General features: G+C 43.2%; 1 long non-coding RNA gene across 1 annotated transcript; it reads right to left on the bottom strand.

Moving 5' to 3' along the window:
- Positions 1-392: 392 nt before the first annotated feature.
- LOC142404623 (uncharacterized) lies at positions 393-14,309 on the bottom strand. The gene is made up of 4 exons (XR_012773914.1): positions 14,081-14,309; positions 12,180-12,306; positions 11,269-11,446; positions 393-523 (listed from the first exon to the last, which is right to left on the bottom strand). It is a non-coding gene; the product is annotated as an uncharacterized LOC142404623 (long non-coding RNA).
- Between the last annotated feature and the right edge of the window lie 5,326 nt (positions 14,310-19,635).

The raw sequence follows: 19,635 nt of genomic DNA, 5'->3' as shown, positions 1-19,635 counted from the left end.
CATGGTGTCTCTGCTTCACACCATTAAGTTTTTGTCACAGCTTTGGGGGTTAGAGACAGAGCATCAGTCTTAGCTTTAAAATAGGAAATATGTCTCATCCTTCACATTGTTTCAGTTTAGCCTTTATATTTAATTGTAGATTACCCTTCTTATGCAGAGAGCTTATTACAGTTTTCATTTTCTCTTGTTTACATTTTCATATCAATTTTTTCCCACCAATCTGCAATTTAGAGGCTGCTCAATGACACTAATGTTAATGGCATATATTACGCTTCTGTTCCACAACAGTGCATGTTTTTTAAAAACATGAAGTGCCCATTTTGCAGATGCTCTGACAGTCTCATACTCTTATCCCTGCCTCCGCTCTGCAGTTATACAGAACCTTGACTTACCCAACAGGGACGTCAAGAGACCAAAAATATCTAAATTAATTCCATCCAAGGTCTTCTCTCACAATCTCACCGCTCAGAGGGAGGGTGGTTATCTGTAGTCTTGTCGATGCAAACAAACAGCATCCAAAGAGCTAAACAAACATGGAAGAGCAGATGTTGACAAGAGGAAATGGTCCCCAATTTATCACTGGGGAACTGTCCAGTGTCAGGATGTCATTGGACATCACAGGGGGGACTGCGAAGGGGACAAGATCCAGGCAGCACATGTGTCTTCGTAGCTTAACATTCAAGCAAGGCCAGGTGGGCAGGGCTGCAGTTTTTTCAAGAATAAGGAGATTCAGGTCTTCCCTACTCAACCTGAGTTGAGCGTTTTTCCTAAACAAGCCTGTGAAAACACACAGCTGGCAATCCCACTGCGCTTTATACACCAGAGTGAGGGCTTTTGTCAGGCACTCACAAAGGTTTCTGAGAATTTGTAGAAGTCATTTCAGAAAAGATCCTCATTTCACGGGATTTTTTTAAGCCTCCATATGAGGCCAATACAAAGGGTCTACCCAGTGCTTGCTACAGACAATAACAAGGACAAACCTAGATCTGTCGTGCTAGCAATAATGGGAGAGCTGTTGCTGTTCTTACTGCTGAGCAGCAAGATAGGGTCTGCTCACACTGAGAAAGTATTCAGAACCTGTTCCAAGGAAAATGGATGTTCACCCTTATTGCTCTTTTCCTGGAAAAGTAACCTCTTGCTTTCGCCGGCAGGAGCGGCCATAACTTTTGGTCAAGCTTTTTGTTCCTTAACAGAAACTTGAGTTTCCGAATAGGTTTGTGTAAAAGGGAGTGGGAGGGAGATGTTAGAGGCTGTGCCAATATTTTCATAAAACTGTTTTTCATTACAAACTTAAACTCCTAAACATTGAAATATTTTGTATCCAAAACACTAAAATAAAAAGTCCATTCTTCTGCCCATCCCTTCCATAATGTCTTTCTTTTTTGTCTTCTCTTTTCAATATAGACTGCATAGGTTCCTCCCTTTCCCTCCTGATGCTCATCAGAATAAGCGGGTCCACAAGAGACAGATTTATCCCTTGGCAGAGGAGATGGGATTCAGTTTTCCTACTGCCGAATCCGGGAAACAGTTTGCCTTATGTCATTTGTGCATGTCACTACTAATATGGGGTACTTTGGCTAATAATGGGGTACTTACTCTCTCCGAAATATGATTTTTCTTCCCTCCTGTGAGGAAAACTAGTGGACTACCTCAGTGGTTCAGACTGCAATGTATAACACTGGGGGGAAAGGGGTGCAGGGTGCATGGACGGACTAAATGCTCTTCAAAGACTTGGTCTCACCTCTCATGAATGAAAATATGAGATCCCAGCTGTGCTAGCACTGACCAGGTCAAGCAGGAGAAATGCTATTTACTGGTTTACTGGTCCAGTTGCAGATTTTTCAAGATGTTGCTTAAAGTATGAACAGCTGCCTATGTACAGTCACAGAGGGCTTGACTCTCTCTCTCAGTTTTCATAGCTACCTGCAGCTGTGGAGCACCAAACTACTGATTTTACTGTAACTTTGCACTAAACTGCCCCCTTTCATCCAGGTTTTTTTCTCCTTATTATTTATTTTTTAATTATTTTTGAGCTTGATGAGGCCCATTAGAGGCAATAATTAAGACAGTCTTATTTTACGGTTAATCCAGATACAGGTAACTGGCAGGATTTTAGTTCTTTTAAAATACAATTCAATTCCTCCTCCTACTACAGTCAAAAAAAATGTTTACTGCCCCACATTTTTTCAGCCCTCCATCTTTTTCTTGTAAAACTAGCAAAGGCAAAGACAGGAAAGTGATATAGTCTGGTGCACCCACTACAGCAAGATACAAACACTTGGTTGTGTCCTACCGACAGGGCTATTTTAGGCTTTAATTATATGAGTTGTCCTTGCTCATTAGCCATACACTACTGAAGTGCAACAAAAGTAAGTGATTCATTGCTGACACATGGCATTTCATGAGCAGTCATTAATTAGCAAAGTAGCACTTGGATATAAATTGGTGAAGAGCGTCAGTAAATGGAACTTTAATCAGGATCTCCCTTAACCCCCTCTTCTCGTGCGGCGTTCAGAGGCTGAGCTCCCGTGGAAGCGCAGCGCTTCCCCGCAGCAGCAGAGCACTCGCCACCGGCATCGCCAGCGGCGTAAGCCACTACTGCTCCAGCTGCAGCTCTGCTGATTTACACCAGCCAGGGTCAAAAACCTGCTGGGTGGGGGGCAAGCCCACCCAAGCAGGAATCACAGTGTTTTATTCGTGAAATCAAGGAAATGTGCTCCTCGACTGACACCCTGCAAAAGGCCTTTGCATCAGTGACGTTTGCAGGCTGCGGGGGGGAGAGGTGCAGCAGGTTGGCCGGCTGCACGCAGGTCTTTGCTCCTCGCAAATCCATCTGAAGACTGGCAAATGTTTTCGTTCCACAGCACCTGGTGCATTTGCAATTTTGACATAAAGTGCATTGCATTCAATGGGCGAGAAGAAGCAGGAGGGTTCATAATCTACCTCTCCAGGGACAAACCAGTGCTTTAAAGAAAAAAAGATCACAGTATAAAAGCAAGAGCACAAGAAGAGGGCTTTCCATGCCATGGCGTGTAACCTTTTTTGCTAATACAAATGGATTTCAGTTTGATAAATATCACTGCTGTGAGAATCAATGGAATTAATGATTTGTCAATTCTGCCACAAGGCTAGGACAAATCTGTATTTTATTTTCCAGTCCCAAGAATTGGAAAATCAAACTTTTACAACAACGAAGCTTTGTGGTCCCCTCCCGATTGGTAAATGAGGCATTTATCCACATGACAGATTACAAAACTGGAGAATGTCATTTACTTGAAAGCACTACCCTTTAAAGGCACGTTTTCGGAGCACTTCATAAGTTCGTGTGGTGATTTCTGTGTATTGCTGTAGTGCAAGTACCCTTCTTAGGAGCTGTATTTACAAGAGATACGTGAAACTTGTGCTGGTTTCAGCATAGGCTGATTATGTATTCAGGATATATTTGCAGATACCTAAGGCTGCTGGCTATTAAACCAGAAGAGTATAAAAATCAAATTCTCTTTCAAAAGTTACTGTTATTTTTCTCAGCTGGAACATCAATTTAACATTTTAGGGGAACTGCTTTCTTTTTAAAGTGAAGCTGTGAAGAGAAATTTCTACTGGTAGGTGACTGAGAGCAATTTATTCATCCTCTCCTAGTATGCTAAGTTCTATGACAGATGAAGAGTTATTAGACAGCAGATCCAGGCGACCCCTTTCCTGGAATGGTTCTACAGTCTCTGCAGGAACATACCTGAAATACTCTACCAACTGTACTTGTGAAGATATTTTAGAGACAACTTATCCCATAGAAAATCTCAGGGAGATTTTTGAGAAGAGTCGTGAGGTGCAGGCATTCCTTTAGAAGAAACTACAGGTTCCACTAAAACAACAAACAACACAGGAGAGAGCTCCTAATTTGAGTAGGAACTTTTGGTGATTCCTGCCCTGAGCCTACCTGTACACGCTACAGTATTATTCTAGACTCACAGAGGAGAGAAGAAAGTATTTGCAGATGCCATTTACTAAGTCTACACGGAGAGAAAACTTCTGTTTGTTATTTGAGAATTCACACTTGTAATGTTAGGGCTGGAAATGTAAGATGAGGGCTCTAAAGCGGGGATACTTAAAAGGAGCTATGCAATAAGCATTGGCTCACGGGTTTCAGCAAAGGCAACCCCGGGTGCAGTTCGGAGGAGAATGCCCAGTCCTGTCTGACAGGGAGGACCAGGAGAGGTCAGAGGTGGTGAGGTCTAGCTCCATTAGCTAGATCAATTCAGATCCATAGCAAAGTTTGGCTTTCACCAGGAGATGTGGCCCAGCCTGGGGGGCTCAGGGGATCGATAAGCAAATACAAAACCCTTCACCCTCAGGCAACCAGTTAAATTCTTGTTCCACATATTGCCATCAGTTGACCCAAGCCCTTCATTTGCCTTCCGAGCCAGAGTAAGGGTGATTTGAATTCAGCTTCACAGACAGCTGCAATGTCATGGCTGCAGACCCTGAATGGCAATTGTAAGACCGAGGCCAATGATTTAACAAACACAAAGGCACTTCACCTTCTACGGTGGATAATGAAGAATAAAGGTGAAGTTTATACAGCCAGGCATGGCTTCAAATTGAGCTTCCTTGCACTGTTACCTTTCTTTCCTAAACTGTGTTGCAGTACAATTCCTCTTTTATGTATCAAAAGAACAAACAAGCCTCTGTTGCTGACTCTCCAGTATCCCCTACAAAAGCCAAAGCTACATAGGAAACACTGGTAAGGAACTGTGCAAGATTTTTATTTAAAACAAACTGACTGAAGAGTGAAATTGAATTACTACACATTCTGCAATGATTCATCAAATGGTTGCTATTTACTTCAGTGCAAGAAAATAAATCTTCATTTTTCTTCTGTATTATCAACTTTCCAAACTAAACAGCATGCAAGAAAAAGATACTTTTTTCTCCAACATGATGATCAATCCTGTGAAAACCTGCAGAGTGTTATCACTGAAGCTCCATATGAAATGAAAAGTGTACCGCCCTTTGATATAGCCTGAGACACATTTAAGACATCAATAACAAGAAGACATCATTGGTCTCACCACTAAAATGGATCAGGAGTACAATCAGGTCACTAATTAGTTAGACAAAGTAATAAACAATACAGAATTTAGTAGACATCAGAATAGATCAGTTCTAAATTTGCACTAAAATTTTAACTAACAGCTAAGTTTAAACCACTGTATTTTCTGAGAAGGACATAGAGCAACCTTTACAAATTACTGAGAAATACACTACACACTGAGTAAATTTTTGTGCACATACATTACCAAGTCTGTTAGTTTATGAGTCCATCATTTAAAATCCTTAGAATACCTCTAAGAACATTTATACCATTCAGACAAACAAATCAATTCCATACCTTTTAGAGGTGACAACTGACTGACTTGCTTCCAGTTTGTATGGGCTTCTAATCCATGCTGCTAAATTATATTTGTGTTCTGTTCTATGTTTTATGTATTTCCGTGTCACAAGAACCAGAAGACATTTTATAAAATAAAGACCAGAGAAATTCAGCACCTCAACCTGTAATTGAGGCTAAGCATGTATCACAGTTCAAAACATATCCTTCTATGAGTATGTAAGTGTTGCCTTAAGGTTATGCAGGTCTCCGTTTGAGACTCGGATGAGATATCATGAGGGAGACAAGTCCTACACCTGTTTGCTGCAGAATTGCTTCACCTGCTTTTGAGGCACAGAAGACAAGACACAGGACTGTAAGTCTGCTCCAATGCTCTTATGATCCTATGAAAATCATGAATCGTTTCCATAAGCACATTGGATTATCTTGTCATAAACCAGTCTTCAAACACAGACAAAACGCTAAACCACAAACATTCTCATATTCTGGTTGGTTGTTACCCTGTTCTGGCAAAGACACGGCAGGACAGCCTTGCATTTAATGATCTACCGGAGAAGTTCAGCGCAGCTCCTGTTCCTATGGCAGACACCACATGTGACCTTAGGGAACTCGCTCACTTTGTCTGAGCTTCTGTTCTCTGTTTGTGAGACTGAACAGAACAACCCACACTGACACCTGGAGACTACAGTCACTTAAGTTTATATTATGAATATAAACAAGAAACAGGGAACGGGTAGGCTTCAGTATGAGTTTGCATGTGGTTTCAGTTAACAGTGAATCATCCATTGCTCTAAAAACCATGATATATTTTAATAAAACATATTAGAAGCGTGAGTTTTAGGTAAAGTACGATATGCAGAAATTATCAGCTTGATTTGGTTTTCTTCTTTTATGGTAAAATTTATGATTTTAAGATTCAATGCATCAGTGTCTAGTCAAATACTGTAAGTTTTAAATCTGTGCATTACAACATCATTCTTCTTTCTTGACTACACACAGTGACAGCATTGCTGCACTGAAGGCGAGTGTGCTGAGAAGGTCATTGGTGTGATGGTATAACTGAGCTGCAGCAGCACTTGGCTAATGTTTGGAGGGGCCTCTAGCAAGAGCCCTGAATGCTGCCTCAATTTAGGATTTCTTTGCACTTTTGTGGTTTTGTCAAGAAATGTATTTGGGCAGCCTTAATTCTCAGGTAAAACTCTGTGCACTGCTTGTCTGTCTGCAGCAGTGAGATCACGGATGAGGTTACAGGTGACCCAGCTCTCCGTCTGCAGTCCTACCAAAGGCATCAGCGCACAGAGGGACTGCTTCTCAGAAGATCAAATGAAATGAAAAGAAAAGCTGCCCATATCTAAATGTGGCTCTTATCTAAGTACATAAGCCATTGCGGCCACCCTCCTGAAGTTAGCCAATAATAAATACAAACAGGAGGTAGGTAAATATGTCTGAGAGCGCCACACTTTGATTTCTAGACAAATGGCTTTAAAAGGCGACTCCTTCATAAAACTTTGAAAGGTATCACGCACGTCTTCGCTGAAAAACTGGGCCAAACTCCTTGTACTCCTCGACGACGTGTCTCCCCCCACCCCGCGGAGGATGAAATGATGTATTAGCTCTGCACTCGCCGTGTCTCAAACACTATGAACTCTGCAGTTACTCAGCCCAAGCTCCCGCCAGAAGTCACAGCAGGCGGAGAAGGGGACTGAAAATGTGAAACAGGATGAAATTACAACATGGGCAAAAATTGTGCCAAGGTTTCTGCCTCTGAAATGTTCCTCGTCCCTACATCTGAGCTAAGGATGGTGAATTTCAAAGGGAAAAGCACAGCCACTACGAAATCAAATCAGAGTAAACCCCAAAGAAAGGAAATATGAGACCAGCGCTGATACATTATAGATATATCTATTTTATTTCTGTGATGGAAAGCTGTATTCCCTGAATGCATAAAGTATTTTTTAACTCTCTTGCAGACAACTGATTTGGATTATACAGAGATCTCATGGGTATATGTATTGTTTCTCTTCTTTATTTTTGATGTTTATATCCTTATTTTCATCTGTGATATAGGAACTAATGTTCTGAGATGCCAGATTTGCCACTAAGGGTCTATATATTTACTGGCCATATCCTAAGAAACTAGCATATATTCCCTCAGTCTCATATTTAAGAGTGATTGAGTATGTGTTGTAATTCATTGGTCCATTTTGGTTTTTTTCTTGTTTGCCTATTTTTATGACATTGTTTTGTTAAAAGAAAAAAGGGATACCACACTCTTCCAGCAGTAAATCATCTGTTACCATTTACATATACATAGCATAGCTGCAAATATGTCTTCCTTTCCCTTCTGGGTTTCAGATTTTATCTTCATATAACATCTGTACATTCTGAATTCAAGATACAACATGACCTTTATTTTCTTAGTCTGCTGTGACCTCTGGGATAGAACCAATAGCCTTTTTTTCATCAAAGCAAATTCAGATGTTAATTGAGCTGGATACAGCAATTGCCCGACTCATACAAGTGAAGTGAAAAGACATAGCTCTCAGTCAGGCTCATTCTATGAGTTTACAAAAGAAAAAACTATGAAAAAAAATTACACGTCATCTACTACTAAACCCAGAACCGCACTCAAGCAAATGAGCACAATTAACAGATTGGGTCCCAGGTTTAGGAAATGTCCAGATCCAGATCCACCAGACATGACAGTCTATCTGGAAGCTCTCACCACTGCCCCACGAAAAAACGGACAGATGCTCATCAGAATCATTACAAAATTTTCTGGCTCATCCCTAACAATTTCAAAACAGATGCTAAAGTCCCTACTTTAACTCACTCTGGATTCAACAACTGAGGACATAATAAAACTGGATCAGGTGGGTATTTTAAAGTATAAATCATAAAATGGTATGTCAAAGTGCTGTTTTCCCAGTGAGAAGAGAGTAGGAAAATAGAATAGCAGATAAATGGGCTATGTGGGAAGAAGATACAACACATTGTAGCCAGCTCCCCATAGATGTTAAAAATGAAGGGCATCAAATTTAAAGGAGAGGCAGCAGAAAATACATCTTAGGGGATTTAAATGGCACAGTCCAGAGACCATTTCATTAGTGGTTTTGAATTATCCACAGTTCCTTTTGTCAAAGTTAAAAAAAAAAAAATCAAAATCATTTACAAAACCATTATTAAAATATTTCAGCTCCTGAAAACTGCTTTTCCAGGGTATCTTTTTTTTTATTTTATTAGGCCATAAATATGTCAATACAATTTCATTAAAGGCATAATGAAAGACATTACCAGCAATGGTGGGAAATGGGTTCATTTGACAATTTGCAAAACAAGAACTGTCAGTGTTCCCCTAGCTTTTCCTGATGCCACTTCAGGCTTTGGACTACTTCCCCAGGGGAAAAAGCAGATAAAACAAATAAATGGCTTCCCCCCAGCAATGTGAGAAGTCTATTAAATGGCTCTGTGACCGTGTGCTTTCTAGGAACAGGAATTTGGCACAGCAGAAGGCGCCAACTTCTTCTGAACTAAAGCGGGTAGAATTCAGGCCAAAAAAGGGGCTCAGTTTCTGCCTCCTCTGTCAGTGCTGCCCTTCAAGGGGGAAGCACAGTGGCACGTTTCTGAAGGCACAAAAAGCTCCTGGGTAGGGTCCCCGCCTTGACAGAGGAAAGGGGGGGTGGTGAGGGTCAGCAGCCCCAAAAGGCAGGTGTGCGCTGCCACAGCAGCTCCCCGGGCAGGAGAGATGCTCCCCGCCGCGGAGGCAGAGCCCCCGGGAGCTGGGCCACCAGCGCCAGGTGCTGGCAAGGCTCCCTCGAGGCTTGCCCGGTTTCTCTTACCCTCTCCCCGAGGACCCACTGCCAGCCATTAGCAGACACAGGATATTTGGCACTCTTCATTTCTTACAACACCATGGCTCGGTAAGGCAGACTGTATTTTTTCTGCCTCTGAATCCAGAAACCATAGGGTGCAGCAAAAGCAGCGCAGAATTGCTAGACAACATATTTGAAATCCTCTCTATTGCATCTATTGCGTTTCAGGGGTCTTATTTTGACCAAAATGCTCTTTAATTCTTGACAAACCATCTCCTTTTTTAAATATACTCCTTCTCCCCACTTCCGCTACGTCCTGAGGGGGAATCAGTCTAGGATATTAAACCACATGGACTGAAGCTACAGTATGGATATACTATTTACTACCAACCGAAGGAAATGAGAGGGAAAGAGAGGAACACATATTAATTCACAATTCCCTTAGGAGAAATAGCTGCAGCCCCAGCCTCCCCCATATATACTATTACTTCAAGGGCTGTCTTCATTAAAGAATATTCCCAGTGTAAACAAGGAAGCCTATATTCCTCACCATTGAAAAAATGCATTTTGGTTTAGTTGAATTCTTCTGCCCGCTTCTAACCTAAGGAAAATCGAGCAAGAAAACAGCAAACAAACAAACAAATCATCCTTCTGCCACCTTCTACACTACGCATTTTAATCTTTCAATCACCAGTTTTTTGAAACCTGCCACATCATTGTTAAATACTGCAAAAAGCCACGCAGAACAAAAATATTGTATCACTAGAGATACATAGCTCAAGCAAAGGCTCACGAAGGAAAATGTTTTTACAGCGTTTCCTGAAAAATCCACATAATTGGATAGCCTCTGCAGTGGGGCTGCCTCTTTCCCTGCTGGGACTGAACAAACCTCTTCCAGCAAGGAATTACTTAGTGCCTGTCAGTGGGACTAGCAATAGTCTCTCCCTGTGTCATTATGACTGAGATTGGACACGGCACTCATGTTGACACATCTTGGGTTTGAACTCCTGCAGACCACAGGCAGGCAGTTTTTGTGTTTGAATTCATTCATGGAAAGCACATTTTGGGATGGTTTAGGGGTTTCTTTATGAAAGTTTTCTATTACCACTTACTATGAAATATATAGGAATTGCCTCAGTGCTGGTCAGATCGTTAAAGTATTGACTGTTCTTTCTCCATGACCTTAAAAGTGGACCTATTTTCAAGAGCTTTTCTGGTCACATGCAGGCTGGATATTAAATGAAATTGGAGAGCCTATCTGAAGTGCATGAAAGAGGGAACGTGAGCACTTAGATTGTGGGAATTCTGGAGAGGGGCTTCAGAATTGTTTGAACGTGCTGTCAAAATAAAGATTAGTCAAAAAATACCGCCCTGTGCAACCTGAAATGTGCCAGTCAATGCATCTCAAGCTTTTGCTCAATCCAATACAGCCCTCTGAGATTGGTCGTCCTGGCTGCTGGCACACCTGCCCCAGGCTGGTGATGCTGCAAGCTGTGTGGCCCCTCACCAGTCTGCTGGTGGATCCCCCCAGAGCCCCATTTGGTGGCAGGTGCCAGCAGCTGCTCGGGGAAATTGGCATCGCTGCCCGTTCGTGCTGGAGGTGGCAGTAAAAGTGACAAGAACATCAGTCTCACCGAGCTGAAATGCCCTGTCCTGGGAGCTTGTCATTTGGCAGAAATTTCAAAATCAGAAAAATGCTTCTACCCCAAATAACACTGAGATCAAACCCAGAGAGGGAGGGGAGGGGAGGTTATTTCATATTATGGAAGCTTCTCTTTTAGGCTAGCTCTTCTCAAGGGTGACAAATAACTCCACACTACCTGTGGTTTGACAGCATGCCCTTTGCCTGGCCCCAAAACCGCCATACCGTCTTTCAGTTCCACCTTGCTTCCCTCCTCCAAGGACCCAAAAGTTTCCCAGTGTGTCATAAAATCAGTCTTGGCTCTTCCAAATTAGTTTGGACACAATGCATTTCAATTAAACAAGGCTTCCAATAATGTATTTCAAACACTTCCCATTGAACACTGCAATAAGTAAAAATGGCTGGGAGGAATGACAAAGACCTACCTGGGGAATTTCTCCTGCAAAGGAAATAAATAGAAGGTTGTTAGATACTTTTGCACTGCATAATCAGTTTGTACTGCTAGTATCCCCAGACAGTGGTATGTGTATAGAGGGTGCTGCAGTTGGGATCATTCCTCCTCGCCAGCAACAGCTGCAGCAGCATCTTTCTGACACCAGTTTTCTGCAAGAGACCCAAAGGAAAGAACAGCAGTAGATTTTAAAATTGCTGTGAGCATAAAGTTACCGTTCTCTCCCCAGAGTCTGACCTCCACAAGCAAAAGCTCCCTCCCCAGGCCCTGAGGCACAGTTAATAAACTTCAAGTCACTCTCCTGCCAGTGAGAGTGCTCTCCTGGAAATGGGGACCTGGATCCTACCCCAGCTCTAAGGACCATCCACAGATTTTACATGAAACCATCATTGGGTAAAACACAGAACCAGCCAGCAGGCAGACGACAAGGTGCTGCCAGCAGTCCTCTCTCTTCCCCACACATCTCCCTCCTGCCCTGCAGAGTAACAGGGATCTCCCTGCTGCTCCCTCCCTATTTCAGTACCAGCTTTGAGCCTCCTCCTCCCTGGGACTCTCTCCCGTGCCCTCCCTGGGGAGGTCTCTCCTGCTATCGTACCCCCTTGTGCTAGATTCCTATGGGAGCAGAAGGAGGCTCTCAGGATGAACATGTGCATCCTGAGTCCATAGAAAAAGTATCTATGTGCTGCAGCACAGCCTGAGATTTCAAAGCAGAAGCTCTTTCTGCATCAGAGTCGAAGCAAACCTTTGGAGGCTTTTCGTGGTGCAAGATCCCCCACTAACTGGAAAGTGCAGAATAGGTAGGAGCCGGATCCAAGTCTTTCACCAACGTGCAGCAAAACAAAACCTCCGCAAAAATATTCCAGATCTATGATGTCATTTACCTACATTTGAAAACTACTCCCACGCCATGGCATTTGAACCACGTCTGTCTTTCTAACAGAGACTTCCCATCTTCCACATCAATACAGTTAATTCTTCAGTGTTCTGGTGTCAGTAAGGATGTTGTTTAAAACTGTTATGAAACACGTCAGTAAAACATAATGTAAGCCCGTTACGTAAACTTATATGAATGCAGTAGAACTAAAAGCTGTGCCATTATGTTAATACTATTGAAAACACATATCTATATGTATATGTATAGATGTGTGTGAGTAGCTATAACGATACAGTAAGCGTATGTGTGAAATCCAGCCCACTACTGTCAGTAGCAAAACTCCCTGCGGATTCAAAATTATATAGAATTTCATCTTATATATAATAAACAGATTTACAGGTATTCTAGCTGAGATTTTGAAGACCACCAGGAGGATATGGCATCCAAATTCCATACACAACTTCTAACATCTTTGCTTTGAAAATTTGTGTCTGTGTAGCCAACTGCATTAATCGGTTGTCATATACAACTGCAGGTTGCTATCAAATTATTGTTTATTAGCTGCAAATAATTGCACGTGCACATTTGTGTGAACTTTATTTATGAACGTGTTTTCTCAAGAAGCACACCTGTGGGTGCAAATGTACATATCCTATCCTGACAATTCAGTCCTTATCTTGCACCTGGCTATTTAGTCCCTCAAAAAAACCCACAACAAACAAACAAGAATTAAAAAGCTTTTCCCCAGACTTCCCCTGGAGCAATATCCAAAATATACTGTTGGTTTTATCCCTGATGAAATCTTGAAATAAAGCAAGCAAAACCCTCAGATGAACTCCCCAGGCCTGAGTGGATTTAGTTTAATTTGCCACAGTCCTTTGTGGAGCTGCTGTTCCAGGGAAAGCAGCAGGTCTTGATCTGGGGCTCTAACAGATGGCCCCAACAATATGACAGTAATAGCATCTGACATGTGTTGTTTCAATGATATCTCTAACTCTCGGAGAAGTATGCAAGCGTTACATACCGTGTGCTGCTTCAGATTGTTATTTTTGGCATGCTTCTGCTGGCATATGTTACGATGAACCATTCACAACATCTTACATTTCCATCATAAAATAAAGGGGAAAAAAAGAGAGTAGGTCCGTAAGCCTATCATTTAACCTTGTTCCCAAGGTAACGTTTCCTTTGCATATGGGTCAGCTCCACAGAAACCAAAACCCAAACTGCATTTTGAGGGATTAGCTGTATTGCAGGAAGCAGAGTCCTGGGGATGGTAGAGACAAGTTGATGGAAATATTTACGGCGCGGCTCTCGGAGTGTTTCACAGTGACACGTAATCAGAGTTTTCTACAATATGCATTAAACGATGGCAATCTACAATCTGAATGGCACCTGGTGATTAAGGGAGCTGTGAGGAGGGGAATCAGAAAGGACTGAGTGCCCTGTCCAGGTGGAGCTTTCCTGCTAATTGCAGGGGTAATGAACACGTCCCCTTTCAAGCCCAGAGGATTTTCTTAAGGAACTTGTGAATTTACTCATTGCCAGGTTTAACAAAATAGGATTTCAGGCAGTGAAATGCTTTCAACTGCAAGCAGCAAAATCTAGCTAAAGCAGAAACATCAATGATTTTCACTGAGTGCAAGTCATTGAAATGTCTTAGCATCATAAACTACTCTTGATTGCTTTTTTCACAAACGAGCTGCTGCCAAATAGAGGACAGACGGCAACAGGGAAACCCATCTCAGCTGCTTTCCTCCTCAATTTGCAGTAACACCCCCTACCATTTTTCCCCTTAAAAGCTTATCTAGCTCCTCATAAAATTATTTATTGTTATTGCTATGTGGGTTGTTTATTCAGTCGATGAAGGACAGGCTCTGGCAGCCCTCCCTCCCCTATCCCTCCAGGCCCTTACCTCTCCTTGACTTCAGCCGATGCTGCCTTTTCCTCTGGCTTGGCTCAGCCTTGCTCAGCTCCCGTAGACCCATCTCCACTTCACAGCCCTGTGCCTTTTTAACCACCTCTTCTCCAAAGAAGCAGGGACTCCTTTTAGTGCATCTGAAGGGGCTCTTAAGCAGAGAGGTGTGAAAAAGCCACAGCACAGAGAGAGAGGTGAAAAAAATCATGGGGTTTTGTTGTTAGGTTTAAAAGAAGAAAGCCAAACATTTTGCAGCATAGCCTTGAATTTTCCTCTATGTGAAGAGGAACGTTGCGTGCATTTGTAACAAAGGTCCCAAAGCTCGAGCACACAAAGCTATGGTATTTGCACCAGAAGCATTAGAGAAGAGATGTTTCGGGAGTCATAGCCCCCAAAAGTGGCCATTTCTCTCTCATTCTGACTATAGACCATGAGAGGGGCTTAGAAAAAAATGGAAACTAAAAATGGAGAGTCCCACCCAAGTGACATGGAGAAGAGCGTCTGACTGCACTGTATTGAAAACCCACTGGGAAAAGGCAAGGGGAAAAGCAGGGAAGAGTGGGGAAGGGGAGGTCTTCTGCAAAAGCACCTGAGCAAGGAAGGAGCCACTGTGATGGAGACAAGGCCAAACGCAGACTGGTGCTCTCTGGATGCAGGGCAGACAGAAGAAGAGCCTCCATGGAGCTGCTGGGGTGTCAGTGCCAATGCCAACATCTCCGCTTAACAGCACTCGGGATACTTACGCATATGCACTCGCACCATTCTCCATGATGGCTCGGATCACTACAGCAGAAGGAGTGGGACAAGGCAGAAGGACAAGAGGCAGCCAGCCTGCTTTGCAGGAAGAACAATCTCAGCTGGCTTTGGGGAAAGATTTCCACCTTTGGCAGCAGCGCAACACGTGAAGGGGCTGCCCTCGGGGGAGGTTGCGACGGGTGAGCCGGCCAGAGCTCCAGCTCCCATTTGCTCTGCAGTCACCAGAGGGGCTCAATCCATCACCCGCATGCAGAGGACGGCTGATGCGTTCTTCCTTTCTGTATCATTGCTCTTCTTTCCTGTGCTTTTCCTTCCCTGCACGTCCCAGCATGCCCCTTCCAAACCTTCAGCTAAAACACTCAGCAATAAAGAAGTGGCACATCGAGTGAAACCAAGGAGTGTGAAGCTGGCACTTCACTGAGATGAATGGGATGGAAAGGTTCATGCTTTTCTGTTAAGGCTGTCTGCAGACTCAGACAGACAACATTCCATTAATTAGACTGTGGGAAGATTTTCTTGGCAAACAAAATGGTTAGGAATTCACTTGTTTTAACAGAAGCTTAGATTTGGTACTCTGTGATGCACTCACGCCAGTCTTGTTAACTCATCAAATAGCCGAGTCTTGGACACAAGGAAGTTATTTTACATGCAATTACAGAGAAAAACTGTAATTTGTCCCTAAACAAAAGGAACTTTTCCAGACAGCTCCAGTCCATGCTCTTGTCTTTACAGTTCAGTACTCATTTAAGAGCAATTCTAGTCTGAGGATTATCTTTGCAGAAAATAGTACAGCCAGACTCCATATTTACAATTTTTCCAGAGACTTCCAGATGAACTCACCTTGTTAAGAGTAAAAAAGAACATAATTTCTTTTTCCCAGACTAGTTTTCCTCCAAATTCAGCCTGGAACCTAAAATTCAAAAAAGGCTGTTGTAGCTTTGGTTTTCCACTATCTCAGGAATCATCAGTAATAAGGCTCTAAAATGTAGTCAGGAGTTTTAACCATCTTAGTCATTGCTGGGGTGCCCCCCGGGTATGCGGGAAGGCTACAGCCAGGCTGTAGGTCCTTTCTGTACGGTTGCAAGGGCACACGTGTGGTCCCACTGTCGCTGTGCCTGCCTGCTGCCTCTCGCCTCTTAGCACACGTGGTGCCTGGCGCAGGCAGCGCCGCGGAGCCCGCCGTAGTGACAGCCACGCGCTTTTTTCTCTGACCCTCAAAACAAAGGGTTACCCCTTCCTCCTTCATTCCTGGCTGGTCACAAGGTGGGCTCACCCAGCTGCCAAACTGCCAATACGTCCATGAAACAACATACGGAATTCACTTCTTTTTTTTTTTTTTTAATCAGGGTAAGATAGTTTTCATGCTAATTCAAATTCCCACTGTTCCTCTGAGAGGAATACTCACTCTAAGCAGTGGCAGCTAAGCTAAAGGAAAAGAAGTAAAACCCAAGTAGCTATGTCCTATCACCAGGCTTCATCTTTCCCTCTCCAGTTCTTGATGCACAGAGCCAGAGTTCTTGGCAGAGATGGACCACGCATCAGTGGCTGGGATGTCCAGCCCAGATGAGAGGTGCTGGGCTCTCTTCTTTCAGGCAGAAGACCTTATGCCTTTGGTCAGTTCTGCTTCCAGCTGGTTACTGTATTTTGGAGGAGGAGGGAGGGAATTCTCCCTGCCTGAGTTTTAAAAGGGAAAGATCACACACTCCTAATTTTGTGACTTTAGTCCTCCTGGTTCCAATCAACTTGTTCATGACTTTCAGGAGACTTGCTCAGGGAAATGCCTGATTGGAAATCACAGTCGGACGCAGGCAGTCACCTAGTCCTGACAGTGGCGATTCTGGTTCTTTCCAGAGATTTAGGCACTGGGAAATGCCAGAGTCAAGCCTTGTGGCACTTAAGGAATTCAAATACCTCTAGGGTGTAAGTCGGAAAGGAGCTGGCATTTTCCATGCTTTTCGACTTAGGTGTCTATACTTTGCCTAAACTACACTTTCACACGCTCTATTTTGGCACTGATGCCTAAATTCAGGAAAAGACATGTTGAAGACACAGATATTCTCCTACCAACTGGCTACCACTTTAACAAACTCCTACATGAACAGAAAATTGACAGCCTGATGTCAATGCTAGTGACATTAAGGTTGACAGTAAGTGCCTCTCCATTCCGTAATGAGACTGATACTTTATTCAGTGCCTGGTGAAAGCTAAAAAACAGGCAAGATTAGGCTGGTGGAAGATGAAAATGTTACTGGGAGAAGCAATCAAGGAACATTATAAACAACCTTTGGATAGAAGGAGCATTACTTTGGTTTGCAACTGAAAGGCCTGGTTAGATGCCCAGCCAGCACTTGCCAATCATGTAGCTGCATTAGCTGGCATGGGGTCTCTCCACTCCAGCTGGTCAGGAGCTTGCAAAACTACTGTCCATTACATTTATTATCTCCTGATTATTCTATTTACAACACACTCTCCCCAGGGAGTCCCCTGGAGCCCCCCAGACGAGCTGCTGCAGAACCATTGAATGCAGCAGTTGTACTGTGGAGGCTCCTACTGTAAGCACACGCCTTGGGCACTCAAGAATCTGCACTGGCAAGCTGTTAGTTTTCACCTATAATTACCAAAATGGCTTGGGATCTGCCTGTCTGCGAGACGCTTCTCTCCCCAGGTGATCAGACTGTCACAGTGGCACTCAGTGGATGCGCTCAAGCTGTCGCCTTGCCAATTTAAGAAAGAGCAGGACCTGCTTGCAATGATTTTGCTGAAGAGGGCTCCAAGCTTTGAGATATTTTCTCTTAGCTTGAACAGAAAGGTAAAATTCCCTGGAGTCTCCTGACTTTTACAAATACCCCATAAAATCTAACAAAGTGTTTGCGGTGATGATAGTAGTGCTAAAGGGGGAGTGTGCAATCAGTATTTGTGAGTTGGACAGATTATTGTTTATCTACATTTCACTACTCAGCACTTAGTCTGTACATAAAAAGGACACCACTGGATTATGCATCCAAATCGGCAAAAATGAAGGACTGTATCTTTTTGGAAAACTTCAAGGAGAGTGGGGGAGGAAGGGAACAGAGGTCACTGACAGAAATAAATCAGATTAATGGTAAGATTTGCACTGGCAAAGAGGTTTTACATTTCAGAGTGGGACGCGAGAGCCTTCCACATTTTCATTAACAAAAGATCTCACGACCTCCTATTTCCAAACAATCCGCCCACAGTGTTCAGATCAAACACCTGAACTATCAACACTGAGAACAAAAAAAATGTAGCTTGAGCTTAATTTGGTTCATTTTTTTCCTTTGTAAAGCACCACACATCTTAGCCTCATACTCGTTTTGCCTACGACTCTCTACCTGATTTGCATTCACATGCCAATATACCTGCTATCAAATTTGCTCACACCATTTCCTTGTAGACCCCAAGAGCCGAGCATAGAAAGTTAATGTTGGTAGTTTAATGCCTTGAGAGGGAGAAATAAAAGCTGTTCTCCTGGCATCAAATTAACCCCAGCTTGTTTGAATATAAAGTATATAGCAAGGGGTGAGTCCCTTGATCCTTATCAGACGGGTGAAATATGCCCACATGTACAGAGATTGAGATTAGCATGAATTTACATAAAACAATATGGACCTGTGTGGAAGAGTGGGCTGTATGAGGGAACACAAGGACACACACACCGCCCATGGTCAATCACTACTCAGTAGGAATGGTCACATTTGTTCCGTGTGATGGATGAATAGCAGATTAACTGACTGTGTTTTGACACGAATTTTGGAACACATCCTTGAAATTAGCTGAAGTCTAGATAATGGGTTCAAAGAGATTGAGGATATGAACTTATTGACTCCAGATACTAATTTTCTCAGTTTTTACCCCATTCATAAAGCCATATCCTTGGTGTATGTCCTACTTCACCACCTCCAGAAGTTCAAGAGAACGAGGTCCCATCTGTGGCTCTCTGGAAGTTCCCCTAACCCAAGAGATTTCCAACAACCTCAGAGCAGGGCAAAGTGACCTGGCCTTTGGACTTTGACACCCAAAGGGCTAAGAAAATTCTTCTGATCTTTGTCCGCAGTGGGAGGATCTTCACCGGATTTCTTTGCTGAGCTGTTGAGGCTGTTAGACTCAACTCAAAGCCGCAGCTCACTCTGAGTTCTTATAGGAATAAGCCAGCCACAGGCTTACAAACAGTGAGACACAAGTTGCTGCCTTCTTTTGCAACATTGCGTTCCTCCATGCAAAACTTTGCTTTACTTCACATGCTTAAATTTGCTTTAGCCCATTTATGGGAGATCAGAAGAGATCTTACCCTGTCAGGAACAGAGCTTACTGGTTAATAATCAGTGATTAATGTCTCAAGCAAAAGCATGGAAGATAGTCATAGAAGAAAACATTAAGCAGACAGCACTGTGGACCCTACCACAAAAATAAGATGCAATCTGCAACATTATCCACATTTGGCTTAGAAAGAGATGGCAAAGCTTCCGATGGCATTATTATTACAACATATTAGCAGCATTTGTGAAATGTCCTGGTCGCAGTGTCTCAGCGTGGTTGAGGCTGGACGGGATGCCTGGAGATTGTCTAGTCCAACGCCCAGCCCAGCGCAGGATCAGCCAGAGGAAGTTGCTCAGGGCTGGCTCCTGCCAGGTTTTGAGTACCTCTAAGGACACAGACCCCACAACCTCTCAGGACAACCCGTGCAAGTGTTTGACCACCCTCACAGTAAAACTGTTTTTCTTCTGTTCAAGTTCCATTTCCTGTACAGCAGCTTCTGCCCATTGCTGTCACTGGGC

Source organism: Mycteria americana, chromosome 1, assembly GCF_035582795.1.
Source record: "Mycteria americana isolate JAX WOST 10 ecotype Jacksonville Zoo and Gardens chromosome 1, USCA_MyAme_1.0, whole genome shotgun sequence".
Classification (NCBI taxonomy): domain Eukaryota; kingdom Metazoa; phylum Chordata; class Aves; order Ciconiiformes; family Ciconiidae; genus Mycteria; species Mycteria americana.
Note: the sequence above shows the minus strand (reverse complement) of the source record. Positions and strands in the feature narration are given on the sequence as shown.